This window comes from Prionailurus viverrinus, chromosome A2 (assembly GCF_022837055.1).
Source record: "Prionailurus viverrinus isolate Anna chromosome A2, UM_Priviv_1.0, whole genome shotgun sequence".
NCBI lineage: Eukaryota > Metazoa > Chordata > Mammalia > Carnivora > Felidae > Prionailurus > Prionailurus viverrinus.
This window is the reverse complement of record NC_062562.1, coordinates 58,981,431-59,006,348: the sequence shown is the minus strand read 5'-3', so window position 1 is coordinate 59,006,348 and position 24,918 is coordinate 58,981,431. Positions and strand designations below refer to the sequence as shown.

At 53.2% G+C, this 24,918-nt stretch overlaps 1 long non-coding RNA gene across 4 annotated transcripts; it reads left to right on the top strand.

Annotated features, from left to right (window-relative positions):
• The first annotated feature begins 24 nt into the window (after positions 1 to 24).
• On the top strand, positions 25 to 23,486 carry LOC125147867 (uncharacterized). 4 transcript variants are annotated; one of them, XR_007145335.1, is made up of 4 exons: positions 25 to 132; positions 350 to 722; positions 10,088 to 10,422; positions 21,480 to 23,486. It is a non-coding gene; the product is annotated as an uncharacterized LOC125147867 (long non-coding RNA). The 4 variants fall into 4 exon arrangements; XR_007145334.1 differs by adding an exon at positions 8,073 to 8,371 and having other exon boundaries at positions 26 to 722; XR_007145333.1 differs by adding an exon at positions 7,950 to 8,371 and having other exon boundaries at positions 26 to 722.
• Positions 23,487 to 24,918: the final 1,432 nt, after the last annotated feature.

The window sequence follows — 24,918 nt, the reverse complement described above, 5'->3', positions numbered from 1 at the left end:
CCCAGCCCCTCGCTCAGGCGTCGGGAGTTGTCGGCTGCGCGCAGCGCGGGCTCTCCGGCCACTTCCCCTCCCGCCATCCCGGCCGTGGCCTCGCGCAGTCCGCGGGCGTCGCTTCTGCAGGTCGGTCCCCAGGTGAGGACGGGAAACTGGCCGTGGGCCCCGCGAGAAATGGAGTCCAGGAGGGGGCGGGCGTCATGAGGCCGCCAGGGCAGGTCTGGCCTCTACCGCCACCCTCACTCCCACCTCCATTCCGGTACCCGCAGCTGGCCTCCGGCTGTGGGCCGGATAAAGTGGGGGGTTACCCTGGGGACGTACTGTTGGAGAAATACGGTACGGTGTTTCTGCCTAGCGATCACGGTTACCCTCGGGAAAGTGCATGCTCGCTGCGCTGCCTCGGAGCCTCCCAGCCTCCAGGACGGCCTAGGGCGTCTGACCCCTGACTCGAATCAGTGACACCCCCAGGTCTGGGCCACCTTCCTGAGGACCGACCTGTGCTTCACTCTCAGGCTGCTGTGGTCCGCAGCAGTCCCGGGACGCTTTGGCACTCCGCGCGGAGGTGGGAAGAGCAAGGCCCAGAGGAACTTAACCAAGAGGTGGCAGTGAGCCGACGGTGCCACGCACCCTGCTAACGCCCTTTAACTCACACTCCTGTTGGATCCTCAGCCTACAGATGAAGACATGGACTGTGAGGGGCCACGGGTCCTCCCCGGGTGACTCGGCTGGTAAGGAGAGAGGAGGGGGTGAGGCAGAGCCTGTCCACCTGCCCCCCGGAGGGCATTTTCCAGGCAACACAGGGACACGTGGGCAGAGCTCCTTCTAAGGAGTTGACATCCTTTCCCTTCCTGGCCTGGGAGATAGAGAGCATTCCCTCCACTTTTCTCCCAGTGTATTGCCAGAGCAGCGTACTCATAGCCAGGACCTTTCCCTGCTCTCTGGAATGCTGTGGGTCTGGGCTCCTAAGTCCAGGCTGGTGCTTGCCCCTGGGTCATGTGGTCCTCCCTGTATACCCAGCTGGGGCCAGGGATGTGGCTCCTGCTGCCACCAGGAGCCAAACCCAGCTGGGGGTGGCAGGGGCTGGGGAGGGGGGGGACAGGTTAGGGGACACTGGTGTTAAAGGTGAAATACATCCATAGCAGCTTCAGCACGTAGGTGGTCAGAAACTGAAAAGCCGAAAAGGATAAATACTGTGTGACTTCACTTCTCTGTGAAATTTTAAAAACTAAAAACAAACAAACAAAAAAACTCATAGAAAAAGAGATCAGACTTGTGGTCCCAGAGGCAGAGGGTCAGGGGAGAAGGATTTGGAGAAGGGGGATCAAAAGGTACAAACTTTCAGGTGTAAGAGAACTAAGTCCCAGGAAGTCATGTGCAACATGATGCACTGTGCTGCTGTGTGATATACAGGAAAGTGATTAAGAGAGTGGGTCCCAAGAGTTCTCACCAGAAGGAAATTTTTTTGCCTTTTTTTTCGTTTCCTTTTTATTATATCTATAGGAGATGATGGCTGCTAACTAAAACTACAGTAATTATTTCACAAAATAGGTGTCAAACTGTTATGTTGTACACACTAAACTCATACAATACTGCATGTCAATTATGTCTCAATAAAACTGGGGGGAGGGGAAGAAACTGAAGGACAGCCAAGGTGCTCCTGTTACAACCTGAGTCAGATCATGTCTCTCATTGGCTCAGAACATTCCAGGGGTTCCCAGCATCACAGCCTGCAATGCCCTACAGGATCGCCTCCCCCCCAAAATTAGATCCCTGACCTTACACTCTACTCCTTTCCCCTTGCTCACATCATTCCAGCCACACTGGCCTCCTTGCAGTTCCCCAAACATACCAGGCACAGTCCTACCTCAGAGCCCTTGCATGTGCTCTTCCCACTGCCTGTACAAGCTCTTTCCACACAAATGACATGGTTCTCTCGCCTCCTTCAGGCTTTTCTCCGCATGTTATCTTCTCAGGGAGGCCTGCCTTAACCACCCAGTCTAAAATGTTAACACTCTCCCTGGGGCGCCTGGGTGACTCACTCAGTTGGGGGGCCGACTTCAGCTCAGGTCATGATTTCACGGTCCGTGAGTCTGTGAGTTTGAGCCCTGAGTCGCGCTCTGCACTGACAGCTGGGAGCCTGGAGCCTGCTTCGGATTCTGTGTCTCCCTGTCTCTCTGTACCTCCCCCACTTGCACTCTGTCTCTCTCTCTCTCTCTCTCTCTCTCTCTCTCTCTCTTAATGTTAACACTCTCCCTAGTATTTCCTATTCCCCTATCCTGTTTAACTTTTTAATTGGCATTTATTCCCTGCTAATGTATTATATATTTTATATTTTATTTGTTTTTGTCTCCTCTAATAGAATGTAAGCGCCACCAAAGCAGTGATTTCTCTCCACCTGTTCCCTTCATATTTCTAGCATCAGGCACATAGTAAGTGCTCAGTTGTTGAATTAATGAATTTCTGACTTAAAGCAAAAAGGTCGGCTTGAGAGGAATTCAACAGGGCTGAGGGACCTACCCCAAATGAGTTAAGGAGTTGGCCACTGGAGAAATTAGAACGGTTTTCCCCAAAGAGACCCAGAGCACCCTCAAGCTAGTTTCCAAGGACTGCCTTTGTACAGGGTGCCTTCTCTCTGCTTCAGTCTCCTCCTCCCTCCAGCACCCACCTTGGCCTGGTGAACTATATTCATCCGTCAGCCATCAGCTCAAACTTACCTTTCTTGGGGACATAGTCCCGCAAAAACCTCTCCCACCTCCAGGCAAGACCAGGTCTCACATGCCTATCCTTTGTGGCACTGTGCCCGGCATGTAGTAGGGCCTCAGTAAACTTTTGTTGAGAAAATAAATAAATGAATGAGTGAATGTGGGGATACTGGCAGCCTAAGTAGCTGAATGTCCACCTGAGCAGTTAGGTATGGCTGTATCTAAGGAGAAAAAAATCTCCCCATATTGTGGGGAGACTCTGTTAGAAGAAAAAGAAACCAGGTAGTGGTTTTCCAAACAGATGACAAAGAGAAAGAAATATTTCTCTTCATAGCAATGAAAACCCCCAATGTTCCCACGCAATTAATTCCTTCCCTACTTGTACATCATCTCCCACAGAAAAGGACCCGAGTCCCTGGTGCTTGTCCAGCCCTGAACGGTTGTAAAGACCCCAGGGACAGAAGTGGGGCTCACCTCTAGGGCAGGGGCTCCAGCTTTCCCTGTTTCGAGGACACAGGCACAGCTCCAGGAGACAGAGGGCTCCTCAGCTTCCCTCTTCCCCATCTCTGCCATAAATGGTGGTCTCTCTGGCATCTGCTAGAATTCCAGACTGGGAGGCAGCCTGGGTCTCAGCCCGACGGGACTGTGTTTATGGCAGCCTGGCCTCCGGTCCTGGTAGAGTCTGTCCAAGTTACTTTGCCCATCAGAGTCTCAGCTTCCTCATCTATAAAATGGGTGCCAGGACCCCTGACTTCATTACCTCCCAGGGTTGTTGGAGGAGCCAAAACAGTAATAGATGGGAAAAGGCATTGGAAAGGTCCAGAGACTGAGGACAGGCGGTTAGCAGCACTGGGCAATGCTGGGGAATGGGAAGCCTGGCACACAGCAACCCCCCAGGGGGCAGCTGGATAATGGCAGTAAATGAGATCTAACAGGGCAGCAAGGAGCCCCTCCTGGGGAGGAGGGAGCAACTTTGCTGAGAAGCGTATGTCCAGGCCCCCTTGGAGAGGAGGCAGTCCAGGACGTGCTCTGGAATGCCGGAAAATACAAGAAAGCCTATGAAACAGTGGCCACACTGTGGATGGAACCAAAGGTGTAGATTCTCTGTCCCCTTGCAGGTGCAAGCCCAAGCCACTTGGACTGACATCCAAGCCATTTGTTTGAATAATTCTTTTCTTTTTTGAAGTTTATTTATTTATTTTGAGAGAGAGAAAGAGAGAGCGCACAGGCAGAGAGAGAGTCCCAAGCAGGCTCCACACCATCAACGCAGAGCCTGACGCAGGGCTCGATCTCAGAAACTGAGATAACCAACCTGAGCTGAAATCAAGAGTCAGGCACTTAACCGACTGAGCCCCCCGGGCACCTCTTGAGCCTCTTAAAAGTAATGCCTGCACATTATATTAGTGTTGAAGCACCGCAGAAAGGCATGAAATGAAGAGTAAAATTGCACTCGGCCTCAGTTCCACTCAGCATTTCTGTTTCCATGTGACCTAATTGTACACACTATGCTTGTCTCTTTTGTATCTACAAAGGAAGCGAATGATGCCCCTTTCTGTGTGCTGCACATTCTGTGTTTGCCCCTCCAGATCTCTCTCTGCCCTTCTGCCCCTGCTCTGTGCCCCCAGAGGCTTATCTGCACAGACCATGAACGGGGGCCCTTTGGTTTCCGAGAGGGTTTGGCCAGTGAGAGGTACTGGTGACAGGTGAGGATGGGAGGAACGTGACGTTGCATTTGTCCCCTGTGGGTCACTGTCAGCTGGCTGTGTCTCTCCAGTGGGCGTGGCTCCTCTCAGGGAGCCTGGCAGAGCTTGAAGCCCCCCCTCTCCTAACCTTTGCCCAGAAAGCCTCTGCCTCCCACCGCTCCCCCATCCTCGCCCAAAGTCTCTCTTCCACAGGCCCGTTTGGGGGCAACCCTCCTGGCTGGGTATCTCCAGCTTTCGGGTTAATAATATGGAGGTGCATGCATCACACTTCAAAGATGCTCACTTTGTTGTGTGTTCACGGCACCCCAGAGGTCGGCATCACAGATGAGGAAATGATGCTCAGAGGGGGCGCCTGTTCGCAGGGGCCAATGACACGGTCACGGCAGGGTCCGCACACACTTGCCCCCTCGGTCCCGTGCGGCCCTGTCCTGGCAGGCTCCCGAGGCCTGGCTGAGGGGCTGGGCCCACCGCAGGGCCTGGGACACCCACAGCCAGATGGCTTGGACGAGACACGAGGCCTGGCAGGGCCTGTCCCGAACATGCTTGGTGGGCATCGCCAGTTCTGCCGTTCTGCTCCCCGGCAGGAGCCCTGTGTGTGGTCCCATAAACCGCGTCCATGAGGCATGGGATGTCTGCGGCCCTGGCCTCCCCCCAGCCCCCAGCTCCAGATCCTCCCCAGACATCTCCCCTTGACAGCTCGCAGACGTCACCAGGCATCCCAAGGAAAACCCCTTAGGCCTGCCCCTCTGCCCCGGGGTACTAGTAAGCCCAGGCTGCTGTGACAAGTAACACGGACCAGGTAGCTCAGACAACACGCATGATTTCCGCACGGTTCTGGAGGCCAGAAGTCTGAGATCAAGATGAAGCAATCCTGCTTCCTTCTGCTTCCTTCTGTGGATGGTGGCCTTCTCCGACTCTTCACGTGGGCCAGGCCCTAACCTCCTCTTCTTATTAACACCTGTCAGGTGAGATGCGTGGGCACCCCAATGACCTCATTTTACCTCAATTGCCTCTGTAAAGACTGTGTCTCCCAATACAGTACATATTCTGAGGTACTGAGGATTTCAACGTACGAATTGGGGGGGATATAGTAACATCATAACCCCCCAGGGTGCCCCCATCCCGCCACCCCCTTCACCCAGTGCTTCATCCAGCAATTCCCACCTAGTCATGTGTGGGGGCAGCAGGATGGCCATGCTGCGGGGGGACGCAGGTGGCCAGGCAGAGCAATCTCCTGCCTCAGAGCCCACACTGGCTCCCCATGGTCACAGTAAAAGGTCGGCGCCCTAACTTCCCCGGGCATCCATGGCTCTGAGTGACGCGCCTCCTGCCCCACTTGTCCCACCCAAGGACAGCAAGGACTCTGCACTGACCTGCCTGGGCTCACATCATGCTCCTGCCACCCCCGAGCCGCGTAACTCTAGGAGCGTTGTTTCCCCTTGTGGGCCACCATACCTACGATGCGGGGACAGCAGCAATCGTGCCTCAGCCATGCAGGTGTCCTGCTCAGTCTCTCTTAAAGGGCTGCCACACGGAGCACTGCTGAGTGACCGCCTCCAGCAGCAGCCCCACCTGGGGATCTGGCCGAGCTTCACCCAGAAGCCAGGATGTTAGGCACTGGAGCCGCCGCTCCTGCCTGACCCCCGCTTCCCCACAGGCAGGCTGACCCCTGGGGCTTTCCACCGAGTGTGGCCCAGTTGTCTCCCGGCTGCACTGCAGCCCGAGGCTCTCCCTCCTCATCCTCCCTCCTCCCTTCTCCTTTCATGGGTGCCAACCCCACACCCAGATAGAAGGCTCTCCCTGCCAGTTCCTGCTCCTACTTCCTTCCCCTCATCCTCCACAGGCACTGCCCCACGAGCCTCTTGCACGTCTAACCCCTTCTTGGCATCTGCTCTCTGAAGATGAGAACTGGCCCGGGTAGCTGTCTCATAGGTTGTTCAAGGGTTAAACGCATTAACACACACAGAAACCTTAGAAAGGTGCCTGGAACAGAGTAGGTATCTGAGTCCCAACACCACGTAGCTCCTTTCTAAGGGCCATTCTTGGGGACTGTATCTGCCCTGTCCATAGATTTCTGCGTATTCTTTTGTGGACCAGGCCTTCTTAAGTTTCCGAAGTGTGCTATGCTTCCTGTGATCACAGGGCCTTTGCACCCGCCACTGCCTTTGTTCCTTTACTGTGAGCCCTCTAACCCCTCTTTCCTGTTAGCTCAGATGTCACTTCCTCAGGGAAGCCTACCTGACCTCCTTTATATGTTTTCCCTACACTATGTGCCTCTCCTTCAAAGAATTTTTCAAGGTTTATCCATTTATGTGTGTTCATTTCTTTCACGCTTGTCTCTCTGGGACAAAGATTGCCAGTCCTCAGATCCCTATCCATCCCTTCCCAGAACTCCCAGTTTTCAGCAGAGCACAGTATTGCCCCAAAGAAAGCTTGCATTCCTCAGCCTTTCTTGCAGCTAGCCAATGGGATGTACACAGAAGTGATGGCTGACCCTTCTGAGTTCCCCTGGGAAGAGAAGGGATGTGCCTCCTTCCATGTTCCCTCCTCCCTGCTGGCTGGAATGCGGGCAGACAAGGCCAATGCTGTCTGCTGGAGGGATGGACAAGGTAGGAGGAATACAGACCCAAACAGCCTCAGAGTGCACTGCCTCACCAGCGTGGGATTTCAAGGAGAGAAAACTCAAAAGTGTAGCTTGTTTAAGCCAAGACTACTTTGAGTCTCTGTTAACGGCAGAGATTTGGCTACCTGTAGAACAGGAAGCTCTGTGAAGCCAGGGAACAGGTCCACCTTGGTCATCACCATGTGCTCCCGGCACCTAGAAGGTCCTTGATTATTGTAGGATGAGTGAGTGAATGAGTTCTTTGGGGGCTGGACCCTTTCTCAGCCATCTCGGGGACCGCCGCAGCGCCCAGCTCATGGAGTGAAGTTGTATAGAAATCTAGAGCAGCACTATCCGCTAGAACCTTCTGTGAGGCAGGAAATGCTCCATGTATGCCTGTTGTCCAGTAAGGTACCGCATGCGGCTGGCGGCCACCACACTGGACAGTGCACACCAGGCTAGAAGGGAGTGTTGAGATGCAGCCCCTCCCCTAATGCAGGAGCTGCCAGCCTGCTGAAATCAGGTAGACACTTGTCCCAACGCTGACACATGAGCCAGGCCACCAGGCGAAGGAGGCCTTCGAGCCCCTGCTCCTGGCCCCCTCAGTGAGGGTCACACTGAGGACTCACGTCATGGAGGCAGCACGGCCAATCACAGCGGCCAGCCCACCCTAGTCATCCAATTCCTGCTGACACCTACCACCACCGGCGAAGGCAGGAAGCCCAGATCTGCCTCATGGTAAGGGGTGCCAAACAGCCTCACCAGTCCCAGGCTGCCGGAGAGGGCAGCGGAGAAAGAGGGTGGACTTACCATGTGCCGGGTCTATGCTGGACCCTTCACAGCCACACACTCTGAGACAGGTGGAGGAGGGCGGGGTCTGCGGCGTGCCAGGCCCGGTGCTGTGACACGGGGGGCAGCGCGCACATCTTGACTCTTCCCGTTTTACAGAAAAGAAAGTTGAGGCCAGAGAGGTGGACAATTCACCCAAGGTCACACAGCAAATGCACTGGCAAAGACAAAAAGAGAACTGAGACCTATCTCGCTCCAGAGACTTCTCTTCTCCCATCCCAGGCTGTGGAGCTTGGCCCCGGGACAGCGTCCCCACTGTCGCTTCACCCTGCCGCTCCTCCCAGGCCACCTGTACCCTTCCCTGCCACTCTGAGAGGATCTCCCTGTCAGGAGTCAGGATGGAGCCAGAACGGCTGGATGCAGCAGAGGCGGACCCCCACATCAGACCTCACACCAGCCTGCAGTCTTGGGACCAGCAGTCCTCACAAGACCACCAGTGCTCTCGGTGCTGCATCTACCCCACCTCCGTGTACCCGGGAAGGGGGAAGCATCATCATCCAAGCTGGCTGCTGGCCTAGCAAGTCAGTGGAGAAGGGAAGCTTCCTCTGGGGGGCGCTCGGCAACCCTGCATGGGATACAACTTAATGGGCCCACTGGTTGGAAACAGCAGGAGTCCCCTGGGCAAAAGTCAAGTGGGCAAGGGGAAGGCAGGAAGTATGCCCAACGCTGTGCTAATCTATTTTAATTTTGTTTAATGTTTATTTATTTTTGAGAGAGAGAGAGAGCAACAGAGCATGAGTGGGGAGGGGGAGAGAGGAAAGGACACAGAATCTGAAGCGGGCTCCAGGCTCTGAGCTGTCAGCACTAAGCCCGATGCGGGGCTCGAACCCACAAACTGTGAGATCATGACCTGAGCTGAAGTCGGAAGCTTAACCGACTGAGCCACCCAGGTGCCCCTGTGTTAATCTCTTTAAACAGGTGACTTTATTTAACCCCCATAGTCCTCCTCCTACTTGGTCCATGCTACAGATGGGAAAACAGAGGCATGGAGAAGTCACTTACTAGAAATCATGCAGCCCAGCCGGCAGGAGATGGTGCCCAGGTTCCGGAAAATAACAAGGTCATGGGAATTTGGGAGGCGTCTGCTGCTTCCTGGAGAAGGCTTTGAAACCCTGGGAAGGGGCAGTAAGGAGAAGGGTCTGGAGAGAGGGTCCCCTAGCAAGGTGTCAGGTGGGAGCCTGGAGGGGGTGGGTCAGGGCATCGGACCTCACACAATTCGCAGGGCAGGAGACAGATGAAGCCCAGCTCCAGCAGTGACACCTGGCATTCGCCTCTTCAGCATCTTCTGTCACTCAGTCCTTACTGTCCTTACCCCCACACCTCTGGACCATCCCACTGCACCTAGGCCTAGGGGATCTTGCATGGCTCTGGAGGTCCAAGTAGTGACCAGCAGCCAAGTGGGCACAGGCCTGGGGTTGAGCCAAGCTTCCAGCCCACTGTTGGGAGGGGGGAGGCCCAGGACAAAGATGTGACACTGGCTCTGAGACTAGCAGTGTTGTAAATAAGAGAGGAATCCATCTTGCACCCACCCACCAGGCCAGACTGCTGCCTGCCAGGCCCCTTCCCTGCAGGGCCTTGCCTTCTCCCACATGACGACTCACAGCTACACGTGGGCTCTAGCCCGTGGGAAGGGGAAAGAAAAAGGGGAGGGATGCCTCTGCCCTTTAAGGCTACCACGCAGAAGGAGCCACTGTCACTGGGAGAAAACAAGGTTGGGGTGTGAGCTGTGTGGCCAGGTTTGTGTCTGTCTGCCAGTGGGGCTGGGAAGCCAGACACCTACAGTCCTTTCCCATCTCCAGCTGCAGAGATCAGAGCGAGTCACTATATATACTCTGTGGGACTGTTTTCTCCTCTGCACCAAACGTTTGGCCAAAATAGCCTCTGAGGGGTCCTCAGTGGAAGACTCTGAACCAATAGTCTCTCGAGGCCATTGAGGCACAGTCTTGGGGAAGGAAAGGTGAAATCAGTCTGTGGGTGGCTCCCTCGACTGTACTGGGAGGCCGGGGGAAAGCAATGTACCCCAGGCCATTGACACAGCCCCCGAGCTCCCAAGCTTTCTTGGAAAAGCTTCTATGAACTGATGCTAATACGTCAGGTAACTTTTATTAAGTGCTTGTTATACACCAGGCTTGGAGCTAAGGGCTAGCATTTATGAGTGTTTTCTATATGCTGGGCATTATTTTAAGTGCTTTACAACTTCCACTTTGCTTAAGCCACACAACTTCTCTGTGATGCAGGCGCTGTTGTTATCACCACGGGAATAGCAAACCTGTAAAACAAGAACCAACCACTATGAAAAAGGAGCATTCAGAGAACAGGAAAGAACATTCGAAAATGTAAGCGTTCACAGTAATCATGAAAACCCAACCAAGACTGAATAGCAGAATGGACACACCTGAGAACCAAATCAGAGCAACAGATGGAAATTATGAGAGAAAAATGCCAGAGCCACGGTTCAATGGAAGGAATTGAATTCACATGCAGAAACGAAGATGGATCAAAATCACCTTCCCAGTGAAATCCGGCCCCTCCTCGCTCAGGCAGAGAGATGTTGATGGATAACAGGGAGTTGGTGAGTCATTCCTGCCTAGTTAAAGCCCTCGAGGTTTAGTGTGTGCTTTTTAAGCCACCCTTGTACTTGAGGTCCCCATCTCCTTTCCCCAGGTGCCTATCCTGGTAGTCCAGGAAGTCACTAGCTATCTTGGGTCCCAAGCAAACCACAGGGAACCAGTGGGGCTGGGAAGTGACCACTGATCGGCACCCACAGGGCAGGCTTCACAGGTAAGCAGGGGGGTCTGTGTCAGAATCTTGGACTTACACGAAGATACCGAGAGCACTGGGCGGGCACCACGCCAGCCTGACAATAGCCACCTGGCAGATTCAGGGAGGAATTCCTTGTCATTTCAAAACACAACAAGGAAAACGGTGACCCAAGTGGAAAAAAGACGTAAACAGAATGCGCAAATGGCCAGTGTGTGCACAGGGAAATTCCTAACGTCACCACTGATCAAAAGAACACAAATGAAAACGTGCCATCTTCATCCAACTGACAAGGATATTTTAAGTTATAACACTGGTTGGGAAGAGGTACATTTCCAGAAAGCAACCTTGCAATATAGACATCACTTTTCAGTCTGTAAGTCTGCTTTTAGGAACTGATCACAAAGAAGTGATCGGATTTGTCGGCAGATTTCTATACAAGCTTGTTCTTCCCAATGTTGCTTCCAGCTGAGAAAAATTAGAAACCACTGAATGAATGTCCAGCCAAAGGAAAGTGATAATGAACAATGCCCCACCCCCCAATGGGGAATGCCCCATTCCATGTAGTGGAATATCATTTATCTATTTAAATTGGGTTTTCACAAGACTATTTGATAAAAGTTACAGTGAAAAAAGGCAGGATGAAAAATTTATGTAGGAGTTATTCTATATGTGATTATGTAAAGAATATATGTTTATAGAAAACATTAGAGGGGCTCCTGGGTGGCTCAGTCGGTTAAGCATGCGACTTCAGCTCAGGTCATGATCTCAAGGTCCGTGAGTTCGAGCCCTGCATTGGGCTCTGTGCTGACAGCTCAGAGCCTAGAGCCTGCTTCGGATTCTGTGTGTGTGTGTGTGTGTGTGTGTGTGTGTGTGTGTGTGTGTGTGTCTGCCCCTCCCCTGCTCATTCTCTCGCTCTCTCTCTCTCTCTCAAAAATAAATAACCATTAAAATTTTTTTTCTTTTTTTTTTTTTAATTTTTTTTAACGTTTATTTATTTTTGAGACAGAGACAGAGCATGAACAGGGGAGGGGCAGAGAGAGAGGGAGACACAGAATCTGAAACAGGCTCCAGGCTCTGAGCGGTCAGCACAGAGCCCAACGCGGGGCTCGAACTCACGGACCATGAGATCATGACCCGAACCGAAGTCAGACGCTTAACCGACCAAGCCACCCAGGCGCCCCTAAAAAAAATTTTTAAATGAAAGTATTTACATTGAATAATGGGATTACAAGTGATCTTTTTTTAGCATTCTATTTTTCACTTTTCCAGATTTTCTACAATGAATATATACTACTTCTATAACCAGAAAAAAAAATATCGTTTGATTGTGCAACTTGGTATGTAATTTTTTAAATAGGTTTTTTATTAGTATAGTAGTAAATGCTCTCACTGCCCTCAAATCAGAAAATACAGACAGGTATAAAAAAGAAGAAAATGCTCATCTGTAATCCCATCATTGTTAACGTTTTCTTGCTATATTACAAAAATGGAAACACATCATACATACTATTTTAGAGACTTTGTAAAACTCGTGACTACAAACATGTAACATAAAATTGACCATCTTAACCATTGAAATGTGCAGTCAGTGGCATTAAGTACATTCACACTGTTGTGCAACCATCCCCACTGTCTATTTCCAAAATTTTTCATCTCCCCAAACTGAAACTCTGTCCCCATTAAACACTGACTCCCCATTCCCCTCCCTGTGCCCCTGCACCCACCCCTCTACTTTCTGTCTCTGTGAGTTTGACCACTCCAGGGGCCTCATAAGAGTGGGATCATACAATATATGTCCTTTGGTAACTGGCTTCTTTCATGAACCAGAATGTCCTTGAGGTTCACCCATGTTGTAGCATGTGACAGCGTTTCTTTCCTTTTAAAGGCTGAACCATATTCTATCACATTTTGCTTATCCATTCATCAATTGATGGACACTTGGGTTGTTTCTAGAGCCTTTTCAAACAGAACAATATATTGTGTACCTCTTCCTGTGCCAATAATGATAAATTAATAGCAGTTACTTTAAAAAAAAAATTTAATGTTTATTTATGTTTGAGAGAGACGCAGAGTGCAAAGGGGAGGGGCACAGGGAGAGGGAGAAACAGAATCCGAAGCAGGCTCTGAGCTGTCAGCACAGAGCCCGACGTGGGGCTCAAACTCACGAACCATGAGATCATGACCTGAGCCAAAATCAGACGCCCAACCGACTGAGCCACCTAGGCACCCCAAAAGCAGATACTTTTAAACATTTTAATTTTTTTTTGAAAGAGAGAGAGCAAATGGGGGGGGGGGCAGGAGAGAGAGAGAGAGAGAGAGAGAGAGAGAGAGAGAGAGAGAAAGAAAATGAGAGAGAAAGAAAATCTCAAACAGATTCCACACCCAGCATGGAGACTGACGTGTGGCTCAATCCCATGACCATGAGATCATGACCTGAGCTGAAATCAAGAGTCAGACACTTAACCAACTGAGCCACGCAGGTGCCCCAATAGCAATTACTTTTATTAAGTTGCCTAGTATTCTATATTTGGTAAATCTTTTTTTTTTTAATAATGTATCTTTATTTTTTATTGAGGCATAGTTGACATATGATGTTATATTAGTTTCAGCTGTATAACATAGGGATCCTACCAAATTTGGTTTTTCTTTTTTAAAAAAAATTTTTTTTAATGTTTATTTATTTTTGAGAGAAACAGAGAGAGACAGACTATGAGTGGGGCAGGGGCAGAGAGAGAGGGAGACACAGAATCCGAAGCAGGCTCCAGGCTCTGAACTGTCAGCACAGAGCCCGACGCAGGGCTTGAACCCATGAACCATGGGACCATGATCTGAGCAAAGTTGGATGCTTAACCAACTGAGCCACCCAGGTGCCCCCTACCAAATCCATTCTTGAAGGACATTTACATCGTTTCCAAATTTTCATATATACAAAACTGCAATAGTCTTTGTGTACTTATCCTACTATTTCTTAAAGATAAATTTGAAAAGTGAGATTTCTGAGTCAAGGGGTATTTTTAGATTTGGTTTCTTTGACCAATTTGTCCTCCAAAAATTATATTAATCTGGATCCCTGCCATCAATGAATCTCAATCCCCAAGTTCGAATATCCTGGTCGGTACTGAATATTAGCACTTCATAAAAAGTGACAACATTTTGGGCAGTTTTTGCCAGTGTGTCAGGTTTTTTAAAAAGTGCCATTGTTTTCATGTGTATCTCTTGGATTATTGGTGAAGTTGCATTTTTTCCTGTGTTTATATTTTACTGGCAGTTTGTGTTTCTTCGTGGAGTCCTATCTCTACTTTGTATAGAGATACTGATATTTCTCTTACCGGTGTGTAGGAGCTACACAGGAAGGATGCGTGAACTCTATGCACCAGGGATGTGACCAGCCACGTTTTGAAGCTGCAGGATTTTTTTTTTTAGATTGATGGAGCCAAATGCAGTTAAGGATTCTGCCTTTGGGGTCATATCTAGCAAATTCCTCTCTTTCAGAGTTACCTGTGGATTAGTCACATTTTCGCCCTGTTGCATTGCTTCCAGTGCTGTCACGGTTCGGTGTTCTCACTTGCTTCTTTAGTCCAGCTGGGATTATTTGGATGGGTGTGTGCTAAGATTAGGACGTCCCCTGTGTCTAAAAGTCAAGGCCAGCCATCCCTGGATGACCAGTCTTCCCTGCACACTCTCCCGGCTTCAGCACTTCCTCCTGTCATGAGTTGGCCTTTTGCATAATCCCCACCTTCAAGAAAAACTCTTTTCCACTGTGAGCCGAGCAGGAGCCCTATTGAGCCCTATCGCACGGCCTTTTCCAAAGGCATTTGCCCTACAGAAGAGGATTCGGGAGAAGCCACCAGGTTGGGGGTGGGGGAAGGGTCCAGACAATGGCATTTCAGGAACCACCACTGACATGTAATGGATGAGCCATCGTGGGACCCAGGAGCTACTTCTTCAACTGGCCAAACCGGCGGGCACCCTCTCTGCCCCCAGTTTGGGATGATTTACTGTCAATGTCACACTGCACATCAGTCTTTCAGCAGAGCACACTATCTCCCTCGGTCCTCACAGTACGTATCGCTTTCCATCCTGACTTCTCAGCTGAAGGGGGAGCCACACAAAGGAACGTGTCTGGTGACACCACCTACACACAGCAGAGGCAGGATGGGGGCTTTCCTGGTGCCTATCCTCGATGTTTCTGCCACAGGAAGGGACCCATCCCAGGAGCAGGGACCCATAGGGAGCTCCAGCTGTCAGGTCAGGGCTGTGTGGGACCTTGCAAGCCGTAGGTGCTGACACAAGCAGGGCCCAGGGCGGGCAAGGGGCCGAAGCCTGAGGCTCGAGGACCCTCAGCCATCTCACCCACACCCACTCCTCTGAGTCCCAGCCCCCACCCAGGGTCGCCAAACATGCAAGGCATCCTGAGATGTGCTTCCCTGAAACCTCCCTGTTCTCTGTTACAGGAGCACTTCATCCACTCATTTACCTGGCGCGCATTTATGGAGAACTTACCGTAGGCCCAGTACTGGCCCAGGGATACGGCAGTGCTTACCGTGTACCCAGTACTGGTCTGGGGAGACAGCCATTAACTAGAGGCAAAAGCCCATCTTCTGGAGCTTTTATTCCAGTGGGAATAAGCAAGAAGAGGAGTAAAGGGACATGGCGTAACTCCTCATGCGAATAAGTGCTAGGAACAGTTACTAATACTCACCCAACAGCTTTTATGTCCTCATGGAGGTTCTAAGGAACCAATGTCCTGTGACCAGGACAGACAGAGGGAAGCTGCTTCAGGGTGGCCAACCAGGGAGGGCCTCTCTGAGGAGGTGACACTGGGGTGAGGAGGAGTTCTTAGGAGGAGCCAATGGAAGGCAATCCAGGCCAAGGGAACAGCACATGCAAAGGCCTCAGGAGGGAAAGAGCATGTGGGTTTGAGGCGCTGACAGGAAGCCGAGGCTGTGAGCCAGGCAGTTGTTGGGGTGAGGCAGGAGCAATGGAGAGGAGGCCAGAGAAGGCCAGGGATTCCAACATTCAGCACACCGCAACCCACGGTGAGACTTCACCTTCCGGCTTCACCAGCTTGTGTGTTAGCAAAAGTCTCACCCCATCACCTAACCCGCACTCCCAGCACTGAGTGCTGGGGTTTTCTATTCTGTCTATTCTGCTCTGCTCTCCTCAAAAGGAGGGAGGAAAAAGAAAGGAAAGGAATGCAACCCCTGCAATTAACCTCCTGACCCCCTGAGGGGCTGCAACTTGCAGTTTAACGCCAGGCTGTTGTAGATGGAAATAAAGATTTTTGTTTGTTTTCTCAGCACAGTGGGAGTCCACGGCGTGTTTAGGGGAAGGAGAGACTGGACCAGACTGAGGTTTTTAAAAGACTATCCTGCTGTTGTATGCAAAAGGGAGTGTCTGGGGTGTGTCAGTCAGCCAGAGTCCCCGAAGGACAGACAACGCCCTCAAAAGGGTGATACTGAGTTAAAGACAGGGCTCTCCGCGCAGGTGGGGCAGGTGAGGGGCAGTCCCACAACCAGTCACCCCCACCGAGGCCGGAAGGAGCTGGAGGAACCGCGTGGGAAGGTAGGGGCCAGCAGCGGGCCAGAACCTTGGTTCAGGGGAAGCGCCTCACCCCTCTCCGCTCCCACCTCCCATTGTCTGCAGCGCCTCTCATTGGCCCAACCACACAGACATCCCCTCTGAGGTGCAAGGTCAGCCTCCAGGACACAGCAGAGGTCCCTGACGGGGGTGGGGAGCGGAGTGTGGCCAATGGAAGAGCCAGGTGAGAGCCAGCGCTGGCTGGGGTGGGCTAGCAGCAGAGGAAATGGCCTTGGGAACATGAAGTGTGGAACCCCAGGACCAGCCTTTGGGTTGGATTAGACTCCTGCGGAAAGGGCTTTTTTCCACTTTGGGGGCTCTTCAGAAAACACAAGATGCAAGACGTGGTGGGGGCCCAGGGTGGGTGAGGGGAGAGCACAGGTGTCAAGGCACACAGGCACCGTGGGCAGCCGGGACACTCAGAGTATCTCCCCACCAGGAAGGTGCAGGCGTCCCCTGGTCAGAGCGCCAGGGCAGGGCAGGCTGTGTGAGGTGCCCCCTTCCGTCACCGGACCACGGGCAGCCCAGGGGTTGCAGAGTGGGGCGCAGAGCAGAGGAGTGGCTGGGAGCAGGGCACCCTTGGAGGTCGGGACAGGGCTCTTCCCTGCTGGTCCATCCACACCAGGGCGCCCTGGGTGTGTCACCACCCAGGTGTGGCATTTGAGCTAAAGGGGATTATGCTGGAATGTTCCTAAGGCACAGCAAGAAACGACAGACAGAGGCCAGACAGAGGCCGAGCTCAGCCTGGGGTGGCATCTGGGGTGGGGGGACCAGCCCAACCCAGCAGGATGGAGGAAGGTGTGTGACACTCATCATGTCCCCGACCCCAACGTGCTGGGGGGAGGGGCACGGGAAGCGGCAGAGCCAGGCCTGGATGGCACCTTCTCTCCATACTCGCTTGCCAGACGTGTTGACCTCTACGTCCAGCTGCAAGTTAGAGCCCAGTAAGTGGGTCATGGCGATCCCTTTAGTGAAGTGCAATCAGCCTTGTTCGGAACAAAACCGAAGGGTACAATCGAAAGGGAAACGAAGGAAAACATCGGAGTTCATTGCAGGCACCAAGACAGTCACTGTCCCCTGAAGAGTCCCTTTCAGGCTTGCTCCAGAGGACGGGTACTTTTTAAAGTGGGGGGGGGGGGTCCACTGCGTTTGCAGACAAGGGTCCTTGCTTCCCTTCTCTGCACTCTCGCTCCAGATGGCCAGATCCTGCTTGCTGTCCCGTCCCCGCTCCCTGGGACCTGCCCAAGCTCTCTCCTCTCTGGCTTTTCCCTCCCTTGGCTCACCGCATCATTCTCTTGACTGTTTTTGTCCCCATCTTACTGGGGAGGAGGGAATCCAGGGAGGAGGATGTCCCATCCGGGACCCTATGGCTTCCTGCCCTGCCTGTGCACACCGGTACTGACCCCAGGTGAGGCTGGGGGGAGATGGGGGAGGCCACATGGGGTGGGTATACTGGGGGCCGTGAGAGGACTCCCGCTACCGACTCCTGTGGGCTCTGGGGCCATGAGAATCAGGGCAGAAGGGCTAGGGAGGGATGGCATCAAGGAGACAGGTGTGTGTGCTCTAGCTACCAGGTACAGGCTCCGTTCTGGGTGCTGAGGAGAAGGCGGCAGACATGATCAGCGCAGCCCCTGCTCCCTGGTGCTTACAGGAACACCTGTCGGGAAGAGAGCTTACCTGTAACGTGGTTGAAGAAAACCAGCCACAGACTGAGACAGGGAAAAAAGAGGAGCAGAAGGCATAGTTATACTGCAATGTCAAGACAGGCTTCTCTTACACGGAAGGGCCCAGCCAGGCTGAGAATCACACGAGAGCATCTCTAGCCAAGAGCTCGGCACATGCAAAGGCACTGAGGTGAGACAGACCGAGACAACACCAGTGTGTCCGTAGCATGGTCAGCACAGGCAGTGGAGCAGAGGTCAGCAGGCCAGAGGGAAGGGCTTGTTTCCAGCCAAGGCCAGCGAGGAGTTGCACAGAGCTCTTCACTATCCTGCCGTTCAGCCCCGGATCTGCGGTCCTGGGCTCGCATGGTCCAGGGCCGCCACATTCTCTCAGTCGGCTTCCTGGTGACTTATGAATGGGTTCTCCCTGGTTCAAAACAGAACGCACCAGGGGCGCCTGGGTGGCTCGGTCGGTTAAGTGTCCCACTCTTGGTTTTGGCTCAGGTCATGATCTCGCGGTTGTGAGATCGAGGCCCACATTGGACCTGACAGCACGGAGCCTGCTTGGACTCCTCTCTCCCTCTCTCTCTGCCCCTCCCTCTCCCACACACGCACTCTCTCTCTCTCCCAAAAACTAAAATTAAAAAAAAAAAAAAAAACATTTAAAACCAAAACAGAATGCCCGAGGCACCCTCCCTGTGCTGAGCCCCGAGCAGGGCAGGAAGGGAATGGAAGTCCGTGCCTGGTGAGTGAGTGTGTGCCCAGCATGCCCATTGCTGGGACTGTGGCCGCCTATGTTTGTTTTCAGGGTAGCAGAGTTTTCTGTGTAATTCATGCACACAGTAAGTTAGTCAAAAAGTGGAAATGGGTGTTCAATAAAGAGCCAGTGTGCCTCCTACTGTCACCCCCTCCCGCAGTGCCCCTGCCCAGAGGCCACCCTGAGGCCATCTCCATGGGTTTGCCAAGCAGAAAAGCGTGTCCATCTTTAATACACAAAGTGGATTCTAATACACACACACACACACACACACACACACTTCTTAACAATCTCCCTGGGGTTGTTCTGTGTGGATACAGTGGATATTCCCTGATACTTCAGTTCCACTGTGCAGGTGACCCCCTGTAGCATAATGGGCGGGGCAGGGGAAGGGGAAGGGGGGGTGGAGCTAGGTCAAGGATATTTGCATTTTTAAAGTTGGGTTAACATCTGCAAGGTGCATCACTGGCTCTTGATAAGAGAATCAAAGGGAATTGGGTTAACCCACTCCTAACCCCTTTGCCCACTTACTGCCGGCCCCACCAGTAGCCCTGCCCCGCTCCCGGCTCTGGCTCCCGTTCCTCTTGTAGGCCGGGAGAGGGATCACTATCTCGCCCCTGCAGGGCTGGGCCCTCCACACTGACCCAGCCTCAGGCCGTCCTTCATCCTCAGGAGCAAGACCTCTTTAGCTGCCTGAAAATGGCTCTTTATCTGGTTTGGTCCTCACCGGGACTTTATTCTGTGCCTCTGGCCACTTGTTGCAAGAGCAAATGTGTCCCATACAGCACTGGGCGTGTTGCCACTGTCGGAGAAACCAGGAGAATTCGGGGGCGAGAATAGCTAGGGGCCCGAGAAGTGAGCCTCCGACTGTGGGCCGGGCGCTGGGGCGTGTGGCAGTCAGGCGGGGTTCTGGGGTGCAGGCCTCCGCCTTCCGTGCAAGGCCCTGAAGAATGTGCCCACCTCAGACACAACATCCCAGTTCAGTCGCATTATGAGTCACTGCTGCGTGTCCGCTACCACCTGGGCATTTGAACCACGGCAGCAAATACACAGGCAAAGACTTCTGCCCTCAAGGAGCTTGTGTTCTATCGGGGAAGACAGAAAACAGACAGCAGAAAGGCCCACACAGGCAATGATAGGAGAGGTCAGAAGGGGCATACACGGTGGAGAAGAACTGAAATAGAGTGCTGTGCTCAGGAGCGCCAGGCCAGAGACACAGGAGGCAGTCTGGAACAGGCCACTGGGAGTGGGGCTTGTTGAAGTGACAGCAGTCTTTCTAGGGGAAGGGAAGAGGATAGGGTGCAAAGGCCCTGAGGCAGCCGGCCTGCGGTAGCTGAGAAAACAAGGAAGTTAGTGTGGCCACAGCAACACAGGGAGAGTCAAAGGAGAGGGGCGAGGTTGTATAAGGTGGAAGCCAGGAGAGCACTTGGAGACTCTGTAAGATGGATGAGGGTGTCTGAGGCAGGGGAGCGGCCGCGGCGTGAATCCAGCAGGACACACAGCAGGACCAAGAGCTTAGCCCAGGCCAGGCTCTATTCCAAGAGCTTTGCCAGTATTAATTCACTTAATGCTCACATAGCCTTATACAGCAGGTGCACTCATGGTCCGGTCCTATAGGTAAGGATGCTGAGGCACAGAGATGTGAAGGAACTCACCCCCGGTCACACAGCTGAAAGATGGCAGAGTCTGGATCTGAAGGCAAGCCATCTGAAGCCAGAGCCCAGGCTCTTGAAGAACCATAAGTTTGGGACAAAAAAAAGTCACAAACTTCATCCTGAGGGAGGACATCTGTAAAGAAAATAGAAGACTGAGTCCTCATCAGAGATGCGAGGCAACAGAGGCCCAGAAGGTCAAGCTCGGGTCTGACCGCCAGGCAGTCCCACTTCCCCACCCCTGACCCCGCACGGGAGGTGAGAGCCGGGATGATCGCTACCCGGGAGGGTGGCGGCCCCGGGCACAGAGCATTGCTCAGGAGCGTAAGCGTTGACACCCCCTTGGGATGGTGCGGGTTGCCCAACAGAGCAGGCAGGCAGGGTTGGACATGGGACCAGAGGTAGGGGGAGCCTGCGTCCCAGGGCCTTGGAGGAAGCGTTGACTGACAGGAGTTAAGAGTAGCTGTCACATGAAGGATGCTTGGTGACAGAGGGGGGCCCACATGTAGGGGATACTGACCACTGGGGAAGGCATAACCATGCAGGGGAAGAGGCTGCCAGAGGCTCAGAGGCCTGCCAGCTGTGTGGCCTCCAGATATTTGGGTCTCAGTTTCCCCATCTGTTAAATAGAGAAGAAAAATGCCAGGGGCAGCTGGCTGGGACAGACAATAACTCCAACTCTGAGAAAGGATCAGGAATGCTACTTAGCTGGTTGTAGAATCCTTTTGTCTTACTCTTGCTCCCGGAGGGCTTCTGTCACTCGGGGCTGTTTCTCAGGGGTGCAGTTTGAAGCTCATGTCTTTATTTTATTTTTAATTTTTTCTAACGTTTATTTATTTTTGAGAGACAGAGAAAGAGCATGAGTGGGGGAGGAGCAGAGAGGGAGGCACAGAATCCGAAGCAGTCTCCAGGCTCTGAGCTGTCAGCACAGAGCCCGTGGGGCTCAAACCCACGGACTGTGAGATCATGACCTGAGCTGAAGTCGGACGCTTGACCAACTGAGCCACCCGGGCGCCCCGAAGCTCATGTCTTTAAAAATAATTTCTGTCTTCTGCCAGCAAGCTTCTGGGGGCTCAGCATTTTTCTGCGAAATATGTAAACATGTCCCAGCTGTATGTTACCACTGAGTTTTCAAGTTTGTTTGGTTTGGTTTATTAGTGGGCGTATTTTCATCCACGCTGGCTTACATCCTTCCTTGCTTTTTCCTCCCCCGAAGGCCCTTGGCTTCTATGCTGCAATTATCTGTCTTGCCCTGAAGAGGAACTCCTGTGTCAGTCCACAGGCCTCCGAGCTTCTGACTCCCGCGTTCTGGATGCCTGTCAACCACATCTCCCGTTTTCGTACATCAGCCATTATTCCAGTATTACCGCCTGGACTTTGTTGATTTTTCTTTTTATCTTCCTTGTCCACGTGCAACAGATTTGAGGCCTTCTTCATCTCATCAAATAACGAAATCAGCCATTTTCTGATATTTACTTCTCTTTCAAGTAAGATATTTATCCCAAGGGGAGAACCATTTTTTTTCCCCCTGCTCTCATTGAAATTCATCAAAACTTTGGAGCAATGCTATGCCCTGGGATCGGCCTTTTCAGGTGACTTCATCTGTATTCGTGCCTTGTCTGCCGTCTTTTTGCCAGTGACTTGTAAATTTCCGTCTCCTGCCGGGACCTCTCCCCTGAATTCCCATCTTTTGCACCCAGCCACCGGTTTGTAGCTCCACATGAATGTCTCTGAAACACCACCAACCCTCGGTGATTGCTCTCCCTTGACCCCAGCAGGCTCACCCCTACTATCTGTGGAACCCGGGGTGAGAGGGAAACAGAGGCGCTGTCTACCTGCTTCTCCTCCCGTCCCGGCCCCGTCCAGAGCTTCAGGGCTAGCACACACGTGCATGAACACTGGGGCCCACGCTCTGCCCACACCCACATCCACATCCACATCCACAAACAGCACCCTTGCTTCTCCTGGGCCTCAGGGCGCACACTCCTGTGATGCACCCTCCCTCCTGGAGGGGCAGGTCTGGGGGCAGGCTCCCAGCCATCTGGGCGGGGAACTCTGAGGTCCAGATCCTGAAAAGTCACCCCAACACCCTCTTCCTGGCCCCACAGCCGACCATCTACCGGGACCTCTAGATTTTCTTTCAGCCTCTCCCTCCCTAGTCCCTGGGGTTTGTCCACACCACCTCCCTCTCATCCAGAGGCCAGAGCCACGGCTCTTCCCACATGTGCTCTTGTCTGCTCCAATCCATCCCAACTTTTGAAAGATGTTAATGAGCTGAAGTCCCCAGGTGAGTGGTGTCCCCTTGCACAACACAGACTCCACCCCCTGCGGCCACCCCACACCCCTCCTTGCTCTCGAGGTCAGCCCATTGACCACGGCAAGCGTGACGTCATCCCTCTGGGTCTCCCGTCCAGAGGTGGAGCTGCCTCTCCATCCCTTGAGTCTGGGCTGGCCTGTGACTCACCTTGGTCCACAGAACGTGGCAGCAGTGAGGTTGTGCCCCTCTGAGCCTGGGCTTCCTAAGGCCCTGCAGCTCCCACCCACACCCCTGCCCAGCTTCGGCGGGACAGGCCCAGGCTGGCCCACAGGGGAACAGGGGGGAGCCCTCTCACACCCAGGACCTCCGAGGCCCCCAGCTCCAACAACCTGCCTGCTGACCCCAGACACGCAAGCAAGCCCTGCCGGGCCCAGGTGGAGAGTCACAGAATCACAAGCAAATTCAGTGGTTGTTGTCTTAAGCACTACATTTTGGGGCCGTTTGTTACAGGGCAAAAGCTGACGGAAACTTCCACGTAGTTCCTTGAGCTCCCCGGGGCCTTCCTGACCTCTGGCCTTTCACGTGGGTCACTGCTCCTCTGGGTCCTGCTTCATCCTGATTTGCTGGCTCGGCTCTGCTTCAGCCTTCCGACTTGGGCTTTCCCGCTGTCCCTGTCCCCAACCCCTCTGCTCCTCAGAACCCCATCATCCCTGCCACCTCTCTGCCCTCCTCCTCCCCGCCTCAGCTTCACCCTCTCCAGCTCACATGGACCCTGGAGGGGCCTCCCTCTAGTGCTTCTGTCCACGAAGCCCTTTGCTCACTCCCTGTGACAGTCAACATCTGATTCACATCTCTCTGCCCTAAGGGGCCATGAGCTCCATGGGGACAGAGACCACCGCAGACCTCCAGTTCCTGCCACGTGCCCGGCAGATAGTAGGAGCTCAGTACACGTTTGCTGGGTGAATAAATGACTGAACAAATGATTTACGTCTGCGTCCTCTTTCCCCGACAGCAATAAAGGTTGCTGCAGGCTCAAATGTGCGGGCGCGCTACAGCCCTGCTGAGTGACCGCCAAGCCCTGGCCAGGGACTGAGAATTCCTCCAGAGCCCAGCGGTCACTCACCGCGTGCTCTGGTCGCTCCCGGGTGCTCAGGCCAAAGTCACCTCTGGGGCCCTCACCGGCTTCCCTGTCTCATGACCCGTGGCGCCCAGCAAAGGCTCACCATGTACATGCGACCCTGCCCCTCTTCCCAGCATCCAGAACGCTGCCACATCATCCTGGGTCCAAAACCCACTAACCGCTTCCCACTTCACCCGGGGCTCCTGGACAGCACGTCTCCCAGGAAGAGGTACACGAACAGCATCACCTCCTTCAGGTCCCTGGACCAAAGTCCCCTTCCCCGGAAGACCTGTGCTGACCACTCTGTACGATAGAACAACTCCCCCACCCCAGACCCTCCGTGGTGCCCTTACCAAGGTTCAGCTTTCTTGCCATTGCCTCTTCTCCATCCAGCCTGCTGCCTGTTGGGATGTTTATGCATTGTCTCCCTTTCTCCATGAGAAGGTTGGCTTTTTCTTTTTTTTTTTTTTTTTTTTTTTTTTTTTTTGAAGGTTGGCTCTTTGAGGGGAGAGATTTTGACTATTTTTGTTCTTTTCTGCATTCCCATGTGCCTGGCCGGTGATGAGGGCTCAATAAGTCTTTCTTTAAATTTTTTCTTTTTTTTTTTTTTCAACGTTTATTTATTTTTGGGACAGAGAGAGACAGAGCATGAACGGGGGAGGGGCAGAGAGAGAGGGAGACACAGAATCGGAAACAGGCTCCAGGCTCTGAGCCATCAGCCCAGAGCCCGACGTGGGGCTCGAACTCACGGACCGTGAGATCGTGACCTGGCTGAAGTCGGACGCCTAACCGACTGTGCCACCCAGGTGCCCCTCAATAAGTCTTTCTTGAATGACTGAAGGAATAACCTCACACTGCTCAGTCGGCCCCCCACCCCTCAGGGGTCATTCCAAGGTCTCATCTCCAACCTCAGCCCAAGCACGAACACCTGCCTGGCTCCCACCTATGACCGGGGCAGAGAAGGACCCAGCTGTCAGCAGCTCAGCCCTTGCGTGCTCCCCGTGGGCCCCTCTGCCCCCGTTCCAGGCTCACGAGAGCTCCTTCACAGCGGCCACACTCTTCCCCAAGGTGACCCCCCTTCTGCTTCATGTGGGTCAGGAGGGGCTTTGCATTTCTGGTTGTCACTGGACAACCGTGTTCCAGAGCCCAGTAGCTCTGCCTGCCCTGTAGGTCCGAAGCCTGCCTCTTAAAGCCTTAGGAGCATGGCTCTCCAGCCCAGCTCAACAAACATTTCCTAGATCCCCACTCAGTCCACACTTAGGAGGAGAGAGCTGTGTT